Genomic DNA, 14,553 nt, shown 5'->3' on the forward strand with positions numbered 1-14,553 from the left:
CAACAGCATCTTCTACCTTGAGACATTAGAGAGTGTTTCCTTTCGTCTCAAAAAGCAGCATGTGGGGCAGACAGAAAACAAAGCACTGATATCTCAGAGCCACATCTCTGCCTTGTGTATTTCTGTACAGTACCCAAAAACCATTGGGGTGGGCAGCCCTGGGATAGCCAATACCTCCAGCCCTGACTCTTCTCTCTGACCACGGGCAAATGCAGCTCTGCTTTGGGCCAGGATCTCGTACCAGCCTCCAACGTCATTTGTTCCGTCGCCTGGACCTGTTGTTTCAAATGTGCAGGGGGCCAGGGGATATATTTGTTGATAGTATATATGTCGGTTACTACCAGGACTGCAGTTTTAAGGATTTTCCACATATCGTGTGTCCTGTATCCATCCACATTGCAGTGCAGTGATCCAGACACAACACTGACAGCTGCAGGGTAAATAAATAAAAACAGAGTATTTTGATCTTGGAAGGGGAGGTGGTTTGGAGGGGAAGGGAGGGGGGCAGGGTGTCAGCAGCCAGAACAGGGTGGCCACAGCTGTGATGGGAACAGATGCGGCGCAGGGAGCGGGAGCAGGGAGCATAAAGTTCTGCCAATGTGAGCAATGCTGGAGAGTCTTGGAGAATGGCATGCATATTTGGGACAGGTGGGAAGTGTTTACATTGAAATAAGAAGGATGATGGCCTGACAGAATGCTGGTCATGTTACCTGTGACCCAAATTGACCAGCCACAGCTCTCATGGGCCCAGAACATCTGAGACCATCATTTCTTTGTCACAGCAGGGCCCACTGAATTCATGCAGGGTTCTGTGCAGTGGTAGTGCTGCTGCTGCTTAGAAGTGTTTTGTCCCTCTCACAAGATAGCTGATGTTGCCTCTAAGCCAGAATTTATCCTAGTCTAGCTTGTGGTGGGTCTCTGTAGGATCCCTGTGCAAGCCTTGAATCAGGCATCTACAAGGCAATATTGAGACCTGAGCCAGAAAAGCTGCAGTGTGGTCTCCAGCACAGCTGGAGCACAGCTGGCAGTGCCCAAGGACACATACCTGACTCACCCCAAACAGCAGTTCTGGTGTGGCTGGGTCCTAAGCTGGTTACATTGGTTTATTGGCTTTGGTGCTTGGCTTTTGTTTTGGTTGTTTTGGTTGTAGTTTTGTTTTGGTTGGTTATTTTTTTTCTTTTGTAAGTCTAGAAGAAGTTTCTCAATTGATGTTTAAATGATGAAACAACTAGAGTTGCACACCTTTCAGATTCTCAGAAGCAGCCTAGCTGCCAGGAGGAGCTCACTGAGGCTCTTGCAAAGCAGGTAAGCTGCTGCTGCCTGACTGAAGTGGCATTTGGATACAAAGCAGTTGTGCTGTGTGCTCTCTGCTGATGGTCATTAAAGACAGGAGGTTGTGGGCCTTGTTGCAGAGCATCTTTGCAATGATTCACTGAATTTCCTCCATCCAAAGGACTAATGATGCAAACAAAATCCTCCTTCGGGCCCTTTATACCCTTTCCATAAAGCATTAAGGGCTGTGTTTTTCAAGAACCCTAGAGGCACATGTGTCCCCATTTAAAATTAGTGGCGGGCTGGGAACCCATCTCCCTGAGGTGCTCTTGAAACCCCAGCTAAAGGGGTTTAGCTGAGCCCAGCAAAGGCAGACAGCATGGCTCTGTCACACCTGCATTACCCAAGGGTGGCAAGGAGACTTGTTCAAGGTCATTTTATGTGGTGCACTGAAGAATTGAGACCAGAGGATCCATCTCCTAAGCCTCCAGTCTGCCTCCAAGCTTCCCTTTTTCTCCTGGCTGCTTGCAGTTTTGAGTGACCCATAGCAGAAGAAATCCTTCTGACTGCAGCTATATCAAAGGAGGATGCTAAAAGGCAGCTTGCAAGAAAGTTTGAGCATTTCTAATCAAGTTGGAGAAAGGCTCACAAAGTCATGTTGAGAGACATTCCCAGCATTTATTCACACCCTAGCCCCTAGATAAAAATGGCTTTGTATGTTAAGTTTAGGACCACAGAAAGCCCAGTGGATAGCAAGGGATTATCACAAAAGGGTAGCAAGGCAGTCAAAAAGAGCCTGAGGGACACTTTGTATGAATTCCATGAAGAGAATAATTAATTCAAACTGTACACAGACAGCTCTGGGAGTGTCCACTCTGGAGATGTTCAAAGAGTCCTTTCCTGCCTTGGGCTCACTTTAAATCGAGTGTCCTAAAAACCCACCTCAGCTATGCATTTCTTTTTTAGTTGTACAGAATGCTTGAATGCCAAGGGATCAGGGAAAACTTTGTTATTAAAGAGCTGCAAGATTTTAACAAGGTACATAGTCATTAGAAAGTTGTTGAGTCATGAAAATACTCTCAATAATTTGAAATTAATGTTTAGTGTGTGCTGTACCATAAAAATGCTTAGATGTCGTGGCCATGGATACTAAAGAAAAGCCTTAAGGCCATGACTACATGAGCAAGTTACCACAAGGTGAGCAAGGGTGGAATTTTAGAGCACACCACTTAGAATAAGGTAACTTCCCTTTTTCCAGCTCTTGTCCTGGGACCAGAGAAGGAGTTTAAGTCCTTGCTGAACATGGCACAGGCTGCCTTTTGAAGGCTGCAGGCTGAGGGCATGAGTGTGGCTGGGTGCAGCCACAGAATAGATAAGGTGCAGTAAATCTGTGCAATAACTGATCTTATCTTTTATTAACTTTGCTCTCCAGCACAGATGCAAGGATGGATGCACTATGTGTAACAGCCAATGCCATAGAAATTACACAATCAGATAATTAAGAAGGTGAATAGAAAGGGCTGGACCAATATGAAGATTCTTTTTCATAAGAACAAATATATATATGCATATATTAATAAATTCTTTCAAATAACAAACAGGGGTCTAGTTTCCTTATACCAGTGCCTCTATTGACAAGGCTGGGAAAAATGACAAACTAACAAGTGTTTTCTTCTCTCCTTTCTTTTCCAGAAATACACAGTTATCTGATTTCAGACTGCTTCAGGTAATCTGTCCATTCCTTTCCATTCTGGGATTGTGCCAGGCAAAGTTCATAGAGTTTCATTTATGATTTGTGAAACTTATTTGTGGAGTTTGTTCCTGATGAAACAGGGCTTCTATCCCAAATGAAGGATTCACCCTAGAGCCTGGCCTGAGTCTGTCCAATGCTAGGTGAAGAAACACTGTCTTTCTAACCCAAGTCCAGGATATCCTGGAGATTTTTATTTTCAGCACAGTAATGATCTTTCCTTTCCTTTCCTTTCCTTTCCTTTCCTTTCCTTTCCTTTCCTTTCCTTTCCTTTCCTTTCCTTTCCTTTCCTTTCCTTTCCTTTCCTTTCCTTTCCTTTCCTTTCCTTTCCTTTCCTTTCCTTTCCTTTCCTTTCCTTTCCTTTCCTTTCCTTTCCTTTCCTTTCCTTTCCTTTCCTTTCCTTTCCTTTCCTTTCCTTTCCTTTCCCTTCCCTTTCCCTTTCCCTTTCCCTTCCCCTTCCCCTTCCCCTTCCCTTCCCCTTTCCTTCCCCTTTCCTTCCCCTTTCCTTCCCCTTTCCTTCCCCTTTCCTTCCATTAGTTATTTTAAAGAAGGGAGAGCTGTAAGTGTATTTCCTATTCAGATTTTGGAAACTGCTTATACCTCCTCTTGTAAAAACAGGAATGGAGCTTCACCAAGAGAGCCCTGCTACTGCTCAGGTGAGCAGGAGGAAGATCAGTCCTGTAGGGCTGGTGAGTAATCCTGATATTCAGACCATCCCTACAGTCTCTCCTTCAATCCAGATTGATATTATCAGCATTTGAGGAGTAAAAGATACTCCAAAAGAAGACATCAGCCTGAGGAGTACAGCAATCAGCTTTCATTACCTCTCAGGTAAAGGCTTCATTAGACAAAAGTGCAGCTTCCTTTGGAAGGGTGTATTATACTCAGCAATAACACCCCTGCACGAGCCTCTTCTTGCAGGTAAAGAGCTCATGATCCCATATTCCAGCTTGCCTCCTTCCCTTGTAGACTGGCCCGTAAGTCAGGGCTGTACAATCTCACTGGTAAATGGCACCTTACCCAAAGCAAAATTATAAACATTATATCCCCAAATCCCTGTTTATATCCCCCAAACCAAGACAGAACTAAAGTACCTTTTCAAGGCCTGGCCTATACTATGTAAGCTTTACAGGCATTGCACAACACTTCGTGTTTTCTGGGTGTGAAAAGGGGGAGATGGTGAATGGGAAGAGTGGGAGGACTATGGATGCCCTTTCTGACCAAGGGCAGAGGGATGTAGTTTGGGTCTGTCATACCTTATGTTGAGGAGAAACAAGCTGTGGTGGTGCTGCTCAGTGTTCCTCATACTCCTTGTGGAAGCAGGGACAGAATGCAGATCCCAGCCAGTGCCTGAAATCACAAAGAAACTGGGTAGAAATGATGGGAAAGGTAACTCACATTTCTACTCTTGCCCAGCTCTACACTAAAGAAATATTGTTCTGATGGTTGGTGTCTGTAGGCATCTGATTTCTTCAGGTGCTCCTTGTACCAGTGTCTCAAGAGTTAAACTACCTGGAAGAAGGGGATTTTAGTAGAAGATCCGGAGTGGTGAACATTATCAGCAGTGTTAATCTGTCACATCTTTCCTGGACTGTACATACCACGCTCCACCACTCTGGCATGTCACGGCCTGCCTTGTTACAAGATGTGCTGGAGCTGTAGCCAGCCATAGTTTGGCATCTCAGTGAACCTTCTGATCCAAGAAAATACGGGAAGGAGAAAATAATAGTGCCATTTTCAAAAAGAAAAAACCCTACACAGACCAACCCACCTTATAAAAATCAACCAAAACTAACTCCTAGACTTCTAAGCAAGTACTAAAATAGAATTTTTCAAATACAACTTTAGAACAAACCTGTTTGAATTAAAGATGAGCTAGACCCTTGATTGCACATCACTAAGGGATGCCAAATGGCTCAAAATCTAGTTTTTCTCTGTCATTATTCTCTTATATCCAAACACATACAAACTTAAAAAAAAAAAAAAAAGTATTTGTTTTTCTTGTTCCCATTTCCTAGTTCTGTCAAGAGCCCAGCCAGCAGCCAGACTGGCCTGGAAACATCCCATATTATCTGTGCTTGGAAATGCAGCAGACTCAAGCTGGGGCAGTCCTTGGAGCTGACTTGGAGAACCCACACCCCAGTGCAGACACTGGACTGCAGACAGCAGAGGAGACAGAAGGCCCTTGGCCCTATTGTTGTTGTTGAGCTCCTGGAAAGGAGCTAGTGAGAGGAAAAATGTTCTGGATAGGATAAATAAAACTCTCACAGGAATGGATGATCTCACTTGTCCACACACACACACACCCAGATGCACAAATATATATAATTAACTGGAAAATACTGTGTGGTACAAAGGTTTCTTCAGCTTGGGATCATCACAGTTGGGCTAGTTAAGGTTGGTACAGCCATAACAAAGATTACTTCCCACACATCTCCTGCTAAGAGCCCTTCTACCACATCACAGCCTTTTAGTAGGCATTTATATCTGCTGATAGGTACCTTTGTGCTTTTCACACAGAGAAAACTAGGCATGTGATACAATTATTAAATGTACATGTAATAGCCCATCTAATCATCAGTACAGCAGACAGGCTCCATGTACACACATGCCTTTATATGGACAGTCTGTGGGCCCCTTTAAATGGTCACAAGGCTGTATAAGGGACAGGAGACAAAAAGATTGTGCTGTTTGAATATCATAAAGAATAAAAACAAAAGGAAGAATAAAATCAAAAGCAACTGAAGGCAGATTCATCTGGTTTTGCCTCTGTGTAGGACATCTGTGGTGGAACAAAGGGACACTGGGGATTTTGGGGTTTCTCAAGCAGCCCCATGGCAACCTGGACACAGTTCCAAAAAGCAGCTCAATTTACAGACACGAGTTATCAAAGGTGTAACAAAACATCTTCTGTACCTCTTTCCCCGTTTCCTAGACAGTGCTTGCTAAGGGACTCAGCAGAGGGCTCCTCAGAGCACGGCTGAGAATTGACCAGCTCACCAAAGCATCAAAGTCATTGCCAGGCACTGCTGGGCTGCCATATCACATGACAAACAAATCCTTGCTCTATCCTGTTCCAAAGATGAAAAATATATATATATATGCATTCCCACATACTTTCCACTCATGCTGAAAATGAAGTTGTGTCCTTGAATAGAGCTAGTGGTACCCATTGTTTCCACCTCAGAGGTGCATATGGGCATCCAACCTTTTCCTTGCAAAAGGCTGATACAACATCTCTTAGAATTTTGCCAAGAACCAAAACTATCTTAATAAAACCATGGAGAGCAAGAAAGGAGGTGTGTTACCTCTGCTTTGATAATTCCAGAAGCCACTCCATGCTTGTAGCATTAACTGGAAACATTTTACTGCTTCCACTGTCCTGCTAGAGCAGGAGCTGTTCTGTTGTTTGCCTTGCACTGAAGAAGTAGGACAGTGTTTCTCAACAGGAAGGCTTGTCTGGATCCCAGACAAAGAGGGCTCAGGCACACCAGCCCTCAAATAACCCAACCACTCATTCATCCTGACCCTTTATACATTGAAGAAAACTCACCACCACAGCTGCAGATTTCCATCCAGCCTCCCCACAAAACAGTTAACGTAATCCCTAAGCAGAGATATTAATGTGAGAAGCCAAGAATGGTTATTTTTTAGGTAACAAGAATGCCCCAAATTTTACTGGTGTTACATAACTTTTAGACTCTTGTTCCAAGCCTCAAGCTACTGAAAAGCTTCTCTGTTTCTTAGGACTACAGGTCATTCCTTTCTCTGTGTCCAAGCTGATCTTCCAATGTATTTTTAAACTGTATGCTTGTTTCCAGTGAGTGGACTCCAAGTGACAGGAAAAACTCTGTAAGAGAGATTGTCTTCTTGCATATAAATCTTACTTTGAAAGGAGACAGTATTTTTGGAATTCTAGAGCTATGTTTCTTTTTTTTCTCCACAATATTTTTCTTCTGCCACTTAGAGAAACACTTTCTCTGTAGAAAGAAGTTGCTTGAACAACTTTAAACTTCAGCAGGAGGCACAAGGCAAAAGTCTCCTTTCTAACCCACATTTTTTGGATGGAGGAGGTATTTTCTTTTAGACTATTCAAGACTTTGTTAATTTGCCTACATCCAGGCGTGCAGGCGTCCCATTCTGTTAGGGAATGCTACATCCCCCTAAATACAATAGAGCACAAATTTTTGGTTGTTTGGTCTCACTCTAAAATGTTCTAGGATGTCAGTGCTTCACCTATTTCTAAATCAGGAGGAATTGCTCTCATGGTACATACGACTCAGAGTCGCTTTGAGGTTCACTGACCCATTTTAAGAGTCTTGACCAAAACATTATTTATTACTGGTTACTCAATAACAACAACAAATATAAACATGTAAGAATGAGTTGGGAGTGTCAAAGGCAGAAAAGTTCTACCCCAAAGGCTTGTTCTTTATACAAACTTGATGGAAAGAAAGAACACAACAGAATGGTAAGAAGCTCAGAAAATGGCTGAACATCTCAGACAGTGGGCAGGTTTCAGACGCAAACATACTCCTAAAGTCAGCTCCTCACCCTTGCTGACTCCTTGCATTCATCTTCTGATTTATACACACTGCTCTGATGGACTGGGTGCTAGAGCTCCTGCTGAATGCTGTGCTTGTCACTAGGATCTGGAAGCAGCCCAGTACTGGAGAACAGCTAGCAGAATCCCAGCTACACACTTGAAAGTCACTTAGAATCTCCCCTCTTTTTTGAAGCCTGGTGGTGTGGGCATTTCTTCACTAAGGAACCCAACTTACCCCCACACAACAGTAATGATCTCATGCTTGGGCAAAGGAGACACCAAGATATTTGGGGATTTTGTGTCTGATGGCAGCTCTCAGTATGGTCTGACTCCCTAGAGAAAGGATATACAATCTTTGCTCAGCACTGTGCCCAGCTGGTTGCACTGACCACACTGAGGGGCACCTCCAGGTGTACACTTCCTTATAATATGAAGAGGGATATATAAAAATTCAAGATGTGACACTGACTGTATAGCTAGATGTTCCTTTTACAACCCCAGAAACAGCAGAAAACCTGGAAAACACAGAGACCAGTACAGAACAAAATCAGCTTTCTCATCTGTTGATGCTTTACATGGCCACAGCCAACACAAAACCAGGGAGAGGGATTCAGCTTGCCTTACAGTGCAGGATCTCCATCCAACCTGAGCACTCTGGGCTCATGTTGCAGCTGCTGGAAAAAAACAGGCATCTTTTTAGGGCAGATTAGCCAGGCTTGTTTGGGCTGTCAAGTTAAAATGACTCAGCCCCTAGCCACACCTCTTGCTTTTTGCTTGTTAGAAGGGGTGTCTAGACAGCTCAGGTGTAGGCGTTGCCATGTCCACATTCAGTGGGATTAATCCCTGTTGGAGGACCACATGCTGTGCCAAGGCAGCCCTCTGACACCACCTTGGCAAGCAGGGCAGAGGGCTGCAAACAGCCAGAAGAGGCTTAGGCACCCATGAGTATTTAGTGGCCTCACTCCTGGATGACTTGCACAGCCACACGTGGCTGCAAGCAAAAAAACAGTGCCCAAAGCCCAGCTCTCCTCTGCTCCTGGGGTATTTTGGTAACTGTGTTGTTCCCCTCTAGGAGCTCTGCAGAGGCAGCAAGAAGCCACATGGCAAGGAGGGCCAGTGCTGATGAAGCTCCCAATTAACCTCCCTGATGGATGAACTTCTCCAAGCAACTCCCAGCATCTGGATGAAAACAGGAACACTGCCCTTGCTGCCACATGGTCTCCAGGGCAACATCCCTGGTGTGTACACAACAAGACCATCAGGTAGCTGTTTCTGTGTCACTGATCATCACAACCTTTTATTCCTGGCACAGGATGCTGAGAGATGAATGAGGCTGATATGAAAAATGGTACCACCCTGCTGTAATGGAGATAATTCTTCAGTGTCATTCTCCAAAGCTATGTGTCTACCTACACACAAACACACCTCACTGCCCCCTGTCTCAGTATCTCTCAGTTGTACCAGCACTGGTTACCTTAAAAGGTACCTTTTACTTTTTTAAAATTAATTTTCAATACTCGTGGTCCAATATTAGTGATGTCCACTTGCAGCAAAGGGCATTAGTCATTATGTTGATATTTAGGAGTGGACTCAAATGGTTTGACTGGATAGTAGTAAGTGAAAAGTTTTCATAAAAATATCTAAATGCAAACAAAATTGGGAGTTCAGCCCTGCTTCCATTGGCAGTAAATTCCTTCAACAGTCAGGTCCCAACAGTAACTCACAGTATTTCAAGTGAGAGAATAAGCAAGGTATGGAAGATCCTGCAGCCACATTGCCTGTCCTAAATGCAAAAAGGACTCCAAAGAGAGGATTTAACAAATGAGAATCAGTGCCTCACACAGCCAGCATTCAGATGAATAATTTTACACTTTATGAACCAGGTACAGTGATTTCAGTGAGTGCCCTGGTGCTCTTGCCTGATGCTCAGTAGGTTTCCAGTTGTCCAAACCCTGGTAAGCACTGTTGAACAGCTTATTTTAGTCTTGCCACGTATATCAAATTCAAATAGCTGGACCTCTGTTGGAACCCAAGCCTATGATGATGACCATGAACTTAATCAATCAAAGGACTTTTCAGCCTCTTCCCAGGTGCATGAAGAAAGAGCAGCCCTGGAAGCCAAGGAACAAGGAATGCTCTGACAAGTAGGTATAGAGGGACTTGTGCAGAAATATCTGCATGTGCATGTGTGAGGGGAAAAGACAAGATAAACTAATAATCCCTTTCCTTGGGGCTATGTCTTTACTCTTTCAGACTGGCACGTGTCTCCTTTGTTTTCGATAATAAGAGGTAATTATATCTGAAATGTTAAACTGTAAATCTATCACATAATTAAGTTAATTCAAACTGCATAGAACTATGGGAATATTTAAGGATGGATTAGGGACAGGGACTCTGAAAATCACACTCTGTGTTTTCCATTCCTTGACTCAAAGACTCAGGCAGTTTACTGTTTTCCCCAGGGACTGTCTATCTCCCCACCACAAGATAAGGGAACCATATGCTGATTCCAGGGAGAATCACTAGTGTACTGTGGTGGAACCAAACAGCCTTCAGAGAGGGGTTTATGGCTTGTGCTGCCTTTAATTTTTTTTTTTTTTGACCCTTCTTATCACTAAACAAAAGCTTCTGGTCTTCCCTGGATAATCACATTTAAGTTCTAATAAGACCACATGCCTGGATAAAGCAAGTCTTATGCAACTCAGATGAAGCTGTTTTTCCCCAGTGTAATTATTATTGAAGAAATCTATCCCATTTTACAGCAAAGCCTTAAATGCAAAGCGCTTAATTAAAAATACAGATGAAGCAATGCATTTCCAAATCCTCCCACCCCTCTACCCCTTGTATTTGCAAACACAAGAAGGAAGAAAGCAGGAGCACTAAAAAAAGGAGACTCATACTTTCCTCGTAGGATCACCAGTGACACTCACCTCCCACGGGCAGTTAAGGAGGGAGCCCCTGGGCTTATCCCAAGGTACTGCGTGGGAGCTCTCCAGGACAATGCTGGAGTGATGGCACTGGTGACACCAGGGGTGTTTCAAGCCATGGAGGCCTTAAATGCACGGTCTGATGTCTTTCACATCTCTCCCTGTTGGTGGCTGCTGGCCAAGCTCAGGCCCAAAGCATCAGTCCTTGCTTAGAGTAAGCTTGGCCTGCTTCTGGGAAGGTGCACGTCTGTGCACAGCTGGTCTGGGCTGCCATGCCAAAGCAGAGGAAGGCACCATGTACTTCCTCATAGAAAAGGGAGGAGAGGGCAGTTTGAGCACAGCCTCAGACATGGGCTTCACTAGAAAAACAGGGGCAGACACCAGGAACTAGAGATTGCTTGGGTCCTGCTGGGTCTGTCTTGTTCTTGGTGTCCAGGTGATCTGTATCTGACATTAGGAGCAGAGGCAAGAGTCATTTGCACCTTTCTCCCCAACAGTTCCTTCCAAACATGAACAGAGAGTGATTTTAGAGGGGTGATCTTTGGGCAAGGAATGCCATTACTTATACCACAGTCACTTGGGATAATATTTATTACTGATAGGCTTTTGTGAGGCAAGCTCAGGCAAGGGAGATCAAATCACTGCTTCAGGGCAGCCCTTGACTTACAACTGCAGAAAAGCCAACACCACAAAAAGTTAAATGCAAAGTGGAATATGAGTGTACAGGGCTTGACTCAGAAACTGTAAGATTTGGTGAGGTTTAGGGTGTACATGGGTCATATTCTACATAAGTGTAAGGGCTAGAAATACATTATGGATTGGCTGGGGGGGTTGCTTGGTTGGTTGCTTTTTATGAGAACTCAACTTCTTAGATATTAACACATTTTCTTCCCTTTTTTTTTTTTTTAATAGCATTACAGTGCAAAATTCACAATAAAATTATGAGAACTGGCTACATAGAAACTACTGCTCCCACTTCTGCATCCAGCATTGCAAAAGTGTTGATTAAAAGCTAGACAAATTTCTTCCACTCACCACATTTGGATCATTAAGCAACCCATATATCTTCATATATTGAGAATCATCCAATATTATCTGAAACCTTTTGACTGGCCTGGATTTGTTTCTTTGCTGAAAGAAGAGGGACAAGTACTCCACCCTTTCTTTTAAACAGACTTTAGATGTATCATAGAAGTTACTTGGAACAGGATTCAGGGACAATCAAGAAAGGATTAACTGTAACAAAATCTTTGTGAGGTAAAAACTGGGCAAGCTGATCATTTAAACTCTGTGATGCGTCATTTGCTAGCAGCAAACCAACCTTTCAAAAAACCAGCCTAAATACGTGCCTACCCTAAAGGTGTTGCCTGAGTGTTTCTCCTGGTACTGGAAGATGCCCTGCTGGAAATGCCTCCATGAAGCATTTAAGGAGCCACCAACTCGGACAGAGCAGACGGACGGGTGGACTGCAGACTGGGATTTATTTAGTGAGAGGCGTGAAAATCCAGCAATCCAGCCCAGCATTCCCTGGATTTTGTCTCTGGCACAGGAAGGGTTTGCATGTTTCCCGCTTGTGGCTTCTATTTTAGCCTGTGTTCATTGCTGGGATGCTTGGACACAGCTGTGCTGGTTCATTAACTGCCCAGCATGTCACTCAGCCCAAGCAAATGGCTTTGGGTAGTGTTTTCCAATTACTCAAGGGGAGGGTAGACCTTTCTGTGAGGAAAGGAAGGTGTTGGTCTAGGAGGTATTTGATAACTCCTGAGATACATTCAAAATGAGGAACAAAGAAGACGACTGAAGCAGGACCAAGAAGGCTGGGACTCCAATGAACATTTCAGGAATAATCCTCAGCCATTAAGAAATGCTAATGAGACATGACCCAAGGCCACGAGGTGATCAATGAACCGGTATCTTCCTTTGTGTTAGAGCCAATATCTGTAATAGAGAGCTCACTGCTCCTGTGGTTTTCCCTGCAGGCTCACAAGTTAACTGTTTTAAGGTACTAACTGGACACCAAGAATGAGGGAAATGGATCTACAATATCCCCACCCTTTTCTGGTCATTACATCCCACTCTCGGTTGAGAGCCATTCACAAAATTAGAGCGTGCTCAAGCCTTGCCCTCAAATGCTTCGGTTTGGAAGGTGCCCTGCCCTGTTCCAGAAGCTGTGTCAGGGACGTGCTGAGCTGTGCAGCTGCTTCCAAAGAAACAGGGTCCACATCCTGCTGCAAGTGAGTCATGCTGAGATCACCCCACTCAGGAAGACACAGAAGGAGCTGTCCCTCTTCCTCCAGGGAGGACTTGTGGCATGGAAGAGCAAAGCAGGTGCTGCGAATGGGGAGGTTTGGGGCTTTTTTATGCAGAAGAAGAGACAGTCCCTAAGGAAGATGTTGTCTGCCAGCCCACTCTATGGCATCCATCACAGTGACAGCCCTTGGCCACGGGCAGTCTAGGAGAAGCATCCCTGGCATGCTGGCACGCCTCTGCTCCTTTCCTGAGCCTGGCTGTAACCCCTGCACTGCCCAGCCACAGGGCAGCCTCCGTGCTTGGGCAGAATTAGGGGCAGTGGATTCTTGGCTTTAAAGGCAGGAAATCCACATGACACCACAACAAGCATGAAGTCCCCATGACTATTGCCATGCTGGTACCAGCCCTATCTCAATAACCAAATGTGGAAGCCACTAAATATTTCCCAAGGCATCTAAAACTAGTTCTAGTTTAAAAATCAGATTAAGGCTTATACAGGCAAGCAAGAAATGAGCCCAGCAGCCCTAAAGCTGTCAGTCCAGCCCCCTGCTGTGGCACAGCATTGCTCAGCACAAGCCATGAGAGGTCTATCATTTATTCACTCATGTCTACATCTCTAGGAATATGTATACTTAAGAAAATAAGGACTCTGTAGGGTTACTTCCCAGCCCATCCCAGTCTGCTTGTCACTGGGTTGTTCCAGCCTTTGCACTGCACTGTTACAGCTCTTCCCAAATGGGATCCTCTACAGTCACTTCCATGCACAGGCACTCACACCTGACTGCACCACACAGGTTGCTGACTCCTTCTCCTCCAGGCAGTCAGTGCTCTTCCAATTGCCCACTGGAAACCCAGCTTGGCCCCAAAACTAAAGAGATTGACAAAAACACATTTTGCTGCTCTTCCTGCAAAACTCTTGAACTCATGAAAGTTGAACACATGAAAGCAATCTGAGGTTAGCATGTAATACAAAAACCACATGAAAGAGATAATTTGGCATTAGACACATGGTACTAGGAGCAGGTTTAAACTAATACGGGTTTTGCATTCAGGTCATAAAATACAGCCCTTCCATTGCCTTGTGAGGTGTCCCTACTCAGCATGCCTTGGTGGCAGAACAGCTAGAAGTGCTTCAATGCTGACACAAGCTGAACACACAAAACATCCTTTTCCTTCACTCTTTTCACCCACTCTGTGAAAGAGACACTCATACCTGCAGGACAGACTCTGAATGGTGACAATCCAGGAGGAATATGGGTCAAAACCATTTTCTGTTCCCATTCCAGACCTACTGAAAGGCCAGACGAGCAATCTTAAAACTGTTGTTTATCTTTGCCATAACATACCTTAAAAACCTGGTCCCAGTGATCCTGTTGGAGCAGGAGCAAGGGAGAGTAGGTTGTCCCCAGCACTGCCTACTGACTGTGGCTCTGGAAAGGAGGGATGAGGGCAGAGATCAGCCTCCAAGCAGCATTAAGGAACCTTTGTGGGATCTCTCTTCTGATCCTGGAAGAAATCACACACAACCTGATGTTAGAAACATCTGTCCATGGTTGACTTATGCAGGATTTAAGCATGTTACCACTATTTTTACCCAAACCCAAAAAGAACCCAAAGCACTCACTCTCACTTTAGGCCAGAAAAACCCAACAAATTTCAAACAAGATGAAGTGCTGAAAATAGAGTTGTGTTACCCCTTTAAAAAGTATGTTGGCAGAGGAACTGGATTTACTTTCAGAGTTACTTTGGTATGAAAGAGCTACACAGCAAAATTCTAAATCCCTTTAGAGAACAGAATGAAATAAAAG

General features: G+C 44.3%; 1 long non-coding RNA gene across 1 annotated transcript; it reads right to left on the reverse strand.

The window, feature by feature from the left end:
- Nucleotides 1-314: 314 nt before the first annotated feature.
- Nucleotides 315-14,185, reverse strand: LOC110473876 (uncharacterized). The gene is made up of 3 exons (XR_002465982.2): nucleotides 14,092-14,185; nucleotides 4,279-4,372; nucleotides 315-430 (listed from the first exon to the last, which is right to left on the reverse strand). It is a non-coding gene; the product is annotated as an uncharacterized LOC110473876 (long non-coding RNA).
- Nucleotides 14,186-14,553: the final 368 nt, after the last annotated feature.

Source organism: Lonchura striata, chromosome 10 (assembly GCF_046129695.1).
Source record: "Lonchura striata isolate bLonStr1 chromosome 10, bLonStr1.mat, whole genome shotgun sequence".
Taxonomy (NCBI): Eukaryota; Metazoa; Chordata; class Aves; order Passeriformes; family Estrildidae; genus Lonchura; species Lonchura striata.